The 6,559-nt window shown below is 37.6% G+C and overlaps 1 protein-coding gene across 7 annotated transcripts in view; it reads left to right on the top strand.

The window, feature by feature from the left end:
• Positions 1-3,481: 3,481 nt before the first annotated feature.
• LOC107754684 (transcription factor SOX-6-like) overlaps positions 3,482-6,559 on the top strand; it is a 157,111-nt gene continuing 154,033 nt past the window's right edge. For all 7 annotated transcript variants that reach the window (XM_016571237.1, XM_016571236.1, XM_016571235.1 and 4 more), the window contains exon 1: positions 3,482-3,593. The gene's annotated coding sequence lies outside the window, so the exon portion shown is untranslated. The remainder of the gene's footprint in view (positions 3,594-6,559) is intronic.

The following is a 6,559-nucleotide window of genomic DNA, read 5'->3' as shown; positions in this document are numbered from 1 at the left end:
GTCACGAGGTGAAGAGTATAAATGCTGCTCAGGATGTCCAGTCTCTGTAATTTATCAATATATCGATCAAATAATTTGCTATCATAAAGAAACATTCTACTAAACATGGGGCTGTTTCAACAGACAGGATTCTTCTACATTCGCTTTTGTATAATGACCTGAGATGGCCTTTGGTTATTGGCACAGGACTAACTTAATAGTTCCAGGTGTAAAACATTGTTTTACAATCTTTTAAGACGGAAAGCGCGTTGGATAAATAGACGCAATAAGCATTCTTTTTGCGAAACTACATTAACCGTTTTTCATTGTAATAACAATATAACCGTCTGTATTTTCTATCTGCAGTGAGGATCGGTTTAGCTTAGGTAACTTCAAATTCCATCAAAGTGCTCCTAGTGCAGACTCATCAGCAGACCAAGTTTGTTTATAGGCTACATCAGTGTTTTTTTTTTGTTTTTTTTGTAATAATGCTACTGACTGATTTCTGCAGTCTATACCCAACTCTAAATAAAATGAAAGAGGCTTGCCGTCGCTTAAAATTTGTTCGACATGTTATCCACAAAAGAGTAAAACACAGGAAGAAAGAAAAATCCCCATCTATACATTTTAACCTTCATTCGTCTCTTCATTGTCCCATTTATGTTCCAAATTTATTGATAGGCATCCTGAGCAGCTCCAGCTTAATTCAGTATGACAAAATGTGCATATTTGATAGAGTTCGTTTAAAAAAAAAAAGGTAACTTTTTTTTTTTTACTTGATTAGCACTAAGTATGACTGTTTCAAATATAATAGCTAACTTTTAAATTGGTTTTGATTATAACCAAATATTTCAAATACATAACTTTAACAAATGACGAGTGAATGTTCGCAAATATTAGTGTTGCTTTTTTAGGCTATGCGAAATTTTACATAGCCTAATGTAAAAAAGGAAATACATTGATATTTTATATATTCATACCCTATATTCCTACTATATATAACTCAAATGTGGCTCCTGATGTTTTCCCTCTCACAATCTCCACTATTCTACCCCACCCCGTTAAAGACTCTCTCTCTCTCTCTCTCTCTCTCTCTCTCATGTGTTGTCTGGGAGGGGAGCCCTGCCTCTTTCCTCAGATCAATGCCCTGGCCACTCACTTTCTGATGTTGCACGACGGGAAATGCTTTGAATACTTGCGACATGGCCGCTTGCATTGATTGCCAAGATTGACAGCATTAACCATCGTCTTCTGTCGCTTCTGTTTTAGAGTAGAGAGGGAAAACGCGATAAATATACTTATAACTGCTCTCAGTAGTTTTGACAGTTCAACTTCATACAGCCAAAGCGGGATTCCCTCTTCGGTCAGTGGAAGCGATACACTTCAGTTTTTTTCCTTTCTCCGCTACTACACATCAGTGTACATTATTTGTAACCTGTTTGAAAACCAATAACGGGATACGGCGAAGACGAGCGCTTGTTTGGTATCCTGCTCACATCAAGGTAAACTTTTAGCATTGGTAACCTGTCGTCCGTGATTTCATATCTTCATCATGTTGTGTCTATCGTCGTTTTGCGTCGTAACACTGCAGCTGTTGTGTTGATATATTCACGTTTTCGTTACAGAAGCTTAACAGGAAGTGTTCAAACTATTTGAAACTATTTGAAAATAATGTTTCGTCTGTACTTCATTGTCCGCTGTTCAACTATTGTAGTGCAGCTTACTCACAAACGCACGCGCCGAACATAAACTATGCTTATGCGCAGGGCTGATTACTAACAATGTCTGTATGATTATTACTCCTGATGCGGTGCAATTAAATTAGTTTTATTTCTGAGTAATAGATAGCATGTAGTTGTCACCGAGCGGACGGCGGATGAGTTCCCTGCACAGGAGGTAATTTCACTTCTGTCCACAGAGCGGTACTATTCATTGACAATAACGGGAGAAGCGCTGCTAAAGGTACAGTACTACTGGCGAGAATTCGATTCGACGTCGTTTTAACTTTCTCTCTGTTATTAAAAAATGGACATACTTTGTGTGTTTAAGATCGGATACATCTCCTGTCCGTAAGAGGGGTAATTTAAAAGGAAAAACATTTTTGAAGGCAAAATTATTCTTATGCGAACATGGTGTTTCTCAACTTTCGCTCGAGGTCCGGCATATTGATCTTTGAAGAATGCATAAGCCATAAATTAAAATGAAGTACTCATCCAAAGCTGATCCATTTAGAGACAATACGCAACTTGGACAAGCAGACTCCTCTAGTCTCCCAGCTTGAAAAACAAACACAAAAACGGTGCTTTGAAACACTGCATTCAGACTGAAAGTAAGTAAACTCCGGGAATTGTTACGTGGTTATTAATTTAATCAGAACGTGTGATATTTTATTTTTGAGCGATTACAACACTTATTAAAAATATCTGCCTTTTGTTTAGGTAGGCTATTTATCGTTTTTATTTTAAAACCATGACCAGATAAGTGTAAAAAAAAACTTTTAAACAACAAGATCAGAGCGTTGTTTAAAATGGCATTCACAGTGAATTTCTATTCAAAATAATTTCAGCAAAATAATTTAACGTTTATTTTCCATAATATGCGATTTATACTTTGAATTAGTGTTTATCCTTATTCTGCCTTTGTTTTTAGTTTTGTGATTTCTGATGAGGTATTGAGAGGACAAATGTGTGTGAACTCAGTCTGTGGGACACAGATAGCCCATCATCTCATGGGTGTTTCCCAAAAGTAGACCCTCATAGACACAGAGATAAGCCCCTTTCGATTGCTGCACGAGATGCGATAATATTTTAATACGGAGCATAACACAGCACACCGACGTACGATGGAACTGAAAGGTTTTTGAAAACTCATACACGTCAAAAGGGACATTTAAAATACTACAAAAATTAAAACGCATAAATTGCTTATTGTTAAACACTTTTCCGGCGCTAGGAAGTCCAACACTCTCCTCCTTTTTTGCTTTTTAAACCTCAGAGCAGAAACACAAAAGCTTTGTTGTTCTCGCGCAGGGACGCAACCTGACACCTTAATTAAACACAGCTTAACCTTGCTAGTTTTTCTCTCCTGAAATTGTGTCCAGTCTGTAAGAATAACCGGGTGTCTAATAATACATGCTTGTCTTAAGTGAGAGGGGGCTGTTTGAAAAACAGTCCCCTTGGCTTGTCCCTCTGTTGGGGTGAAGTTGAGCCCGTAATGGCATTTTGTTTTGAGCAGTTGCTGTTAGCTGTTCCCTCATAAGGTAAGATGGCACTGGAGTCTAATGGAACATTTATAATTAGACTGCCAGTTCAGCACATTGTCCTGATTGCTATACCGGGATATGCTTCACTCAATAGAGATAGACTTATTCACTGCCTTTGAGAAAGGGTGTCTGTCCGTTTATTTACTTTTTTCTAAAGTCATGCATTTAAAAGACAAACCATAATCACCTTTATTAATTCAACAAAATGTAAAAATCAATTAAACGTGTTATTTGAGACTTTCTGCCCGTGGATTTGGGGAGGAACTTGTGGTTTTGTGCAAGCAAAGAGCATTTCCTAGCTGGATCCGGCGAGCAGATACCGACAGATCGCAGACGAACGCTTATGGTGCCAGTAAGTTCAGAGATTTGGACCGTATTCTGTTCTGCGATGCCTCGCTTGAATTTGAATAGAACTAATGTACTTAGACTTGACAGCTGGAATATGTATTTTAACACATGAAGTGCGTGAAGTTGGGTTGTATTTTTTGACTCATTCTTACAGCTCATCGAGATTCATTTTAGTTTTAGATTATATACAGTGGTGATAGTTTTGCATTTGTAAAAATTAATAGGCCTAATCAATTTATCTCTAAATATAAGTTTATATTTATAAAATATAAATATAAAAACACTGTTGCAGAGTGTCAGTATGATATTTTATTTAGTGACTGAGTAGTTGTAAAATCATGCCACTAAAATCCTCTTACAGAATGTGTTTTGTGGGTTCTTCTCATTTTTTAGGTACATAGTACAAGTCACACCACTTTATTTGGTACTCAGTATTTCATATTATTAATTAATATTATTATTTATTCATTTATTGTTTTTATTTATTTATTTTTTGAATGAGAGAATTGCTTTTCTCTGCATGCAGTTTATTGTAAGTTCAGCTGCATAACTATAGTTTAGTATGTATATCTCTGTTATGAAGGGACTTGTGATTGCTTCTTTGGAGGCATTAATTGCAAACTGGCTTCAGTCGAATGCATTATCAGTCCTAAAAATCTGGACAGTAAATGAACTTTGAATAATTCTCTTTCATGTGCCACAGTCTGTTGTTTCCAGAGGTTGTCTGCCATATGTTTTAGTACTTGTGAAATATTGTTTCAGATTTCCCTTCCATCAATTTTGAGTTTTAATCTGTTTTAAACAGCTCTGGCATTTATTACATTTTTATTGCAACTGTTTTATTATTTACATTTTTGATTAACTTTTACTTTACTTATTGTTTCTTACTTTAGTAAAGCAGTACGTCTTTAATGTTTAAATGATGTTTATACGTCTTAAGTGGATGTATATCTTGACGATACAGTGAGATATGAAGTGTAGTTTTTTTTTTCTGAGCTCAAGCAGTTTATTTATGAACACACACATTTTTTCAAAATGATGTTTCATCTTATTACCGTAATTTATAATACTCTTGTTTTAAAATTTGTCTTTATTTTTGAAATGTACTAGTGTGCAGGCCAGTTTAGTATTTAGTGGAAAGGAGCATGTTGAGGTAGTGGAAGATGCTCAGGTGTAAGTCTCATCTGGCTCTGTCTTGTATTGGAGGGGTTAGAACAGTGCCAGCAGAATCCTAATGATAAACAACACTGGAGGTAAACAACAGCAGGCCTGGTAAAGGTAAGCTGCACGCCAGCCGTAGGGGAGGAATGCATGAGGAGGAAATGTGGCAGCACATGTTGTGACATCTGTCTTTATAAGTGTTAGCTAATTTGCTGTGGAATATTTCAACAATGATCAAAACCGATGGCAACATGTTTATTAGAAGGCTTTTTTCCCCTTTTGTGGCAGAATCTCTCAAGTTTCTGGAATGTGTTATTGAAGCTTTGCTGCACTTTTAATCATAGTAAGTTTAGGCTACTAATTAGGGAAATGAGGAAGACACAAGGAAGGTGGTGTTTTCTTGTAGGCGATTTTTAGGTCTTGAATGACGGTACATAAGGCATGCATTTCTTTTCTTATTGAAAGCATCACTTTCGTAACTGGTTGTGTTTATGCACATGTTGACGTTTGAGTGCATTCAGTACATGTGGCTTTTCTCGCAGCCGTCCGCTGCATTCCTACAGAATGACAGATCCATTGTCATCAATGAAGATGGCACACTGACAGCTGCTCCAGATCCCCCGGGCTTCCAGTATCTTTTATGATTTAATGATTTACATAGGCAGGAATGCTGACCCTGGACACAACTAAATCAAATCGGAGCTGTTACAATCAAATGACAGATAGTAAAAAAAATTGCTTTGTAGTTTTGTGAAGACCTTTAACATTAGGACTTAAGTATTTCTTTCCTCCAGCGCAAGTATAAATTATCCAACCTACACTTATCTGTGGCTTAACAACACGCCCAAATTGCAGTCTTCCGTCTGAAAAAAGATAGTGAAGCTATAGCTCAGGAGGCCTTGTGAAATGCCAATACAGATGGCCGTGTCTTTCAGCGACAGTCCACGCCGAAAAGGCCTTTTTTTCTTACAGTGTTTTATGCTTTTTGCCCCTTTGCAACCTCAGGTCTAGATGTTACACTCATTCGAGAATAAAAAATTGAAGACGTCTTTGATGTCTTGGACACTCTTTGTAAATGAAGGGCACGCTTTTTGCCCACTACTGAAAACACATGTTCATCTACGGCCTGACGCTGCACAATAAAGCGGAGACACAGAAGCTTTCCACCCCATCCATTTTCTCACAGCAGTTGCCTGACAACAGGATGTGCTCTTTGAATGTATCCCTTCAATACACACCATTGCTCGAATCAAAATGTCTTGAACTTGGTATTGCGTGACACTTTATGTGAAATTAGGTGCATGACAAATATACCTTCAACATTATTGAACATTTTCCTACTGTTCTCTCTCCTATAGTTTTTTTTATAAGTACACATGAATATGTAGATTTAATGGGATCTCTGGGACGGTGAGGTTGTTGAGACTGGCTTTATTGGTTGTTATAATCAGCATTATCAGGTCTAGGCTCTGGTGTAACATATTGTTTTTTTTTTTCAAATCAGAAGAAGATTTCTGCGGTGCAGTGGAAGATTCTGGGTCCATTTCCATTTCAAAGGGGTTTGCTGTGCTTGCTGGCAGTAATTAAAATGCAGTGGTTTGGAGCCCGTATACACACACGCGCTCTGGGGTGGAGGGTTTGCTGGGAGAGAGTGAGTGCGGGGAACCGTGTGCAGGCGGTTGACTCCTGCATGCATCTCCAAATGCACTTATAATTTTGTACAAATGTTTATGCCAGTCCGTGCTCTTTTGCGGAGAGCTTGTCTCCTGGCCAAAACCATTTCAAGACAAAGTTAGTTTGCGTTTTCCT

Source organism: Sinocyclocheilus rhinocerous, unplaced genomic scaffold, assembly GCF_001515625.1.
Source record: "Sinocyclocheilus rhinocerous isolate Xijiao unplaced genomic scaffold, SAMN03320098_v1.1 scaffold742, whole genome shotgun sequence".
NCBI classification, from domain to species: domain Eukaryota; kingdom Metazoa; phylum Chordata; class Actinopteri; order Cypriniformes; family Cyprinidae; genus Sinocyclocheilus; species Sinocyclocheilus rhinocerous.
This window is presented reverse-complemented; position numbering and strand designations above follow the sequence as displayed.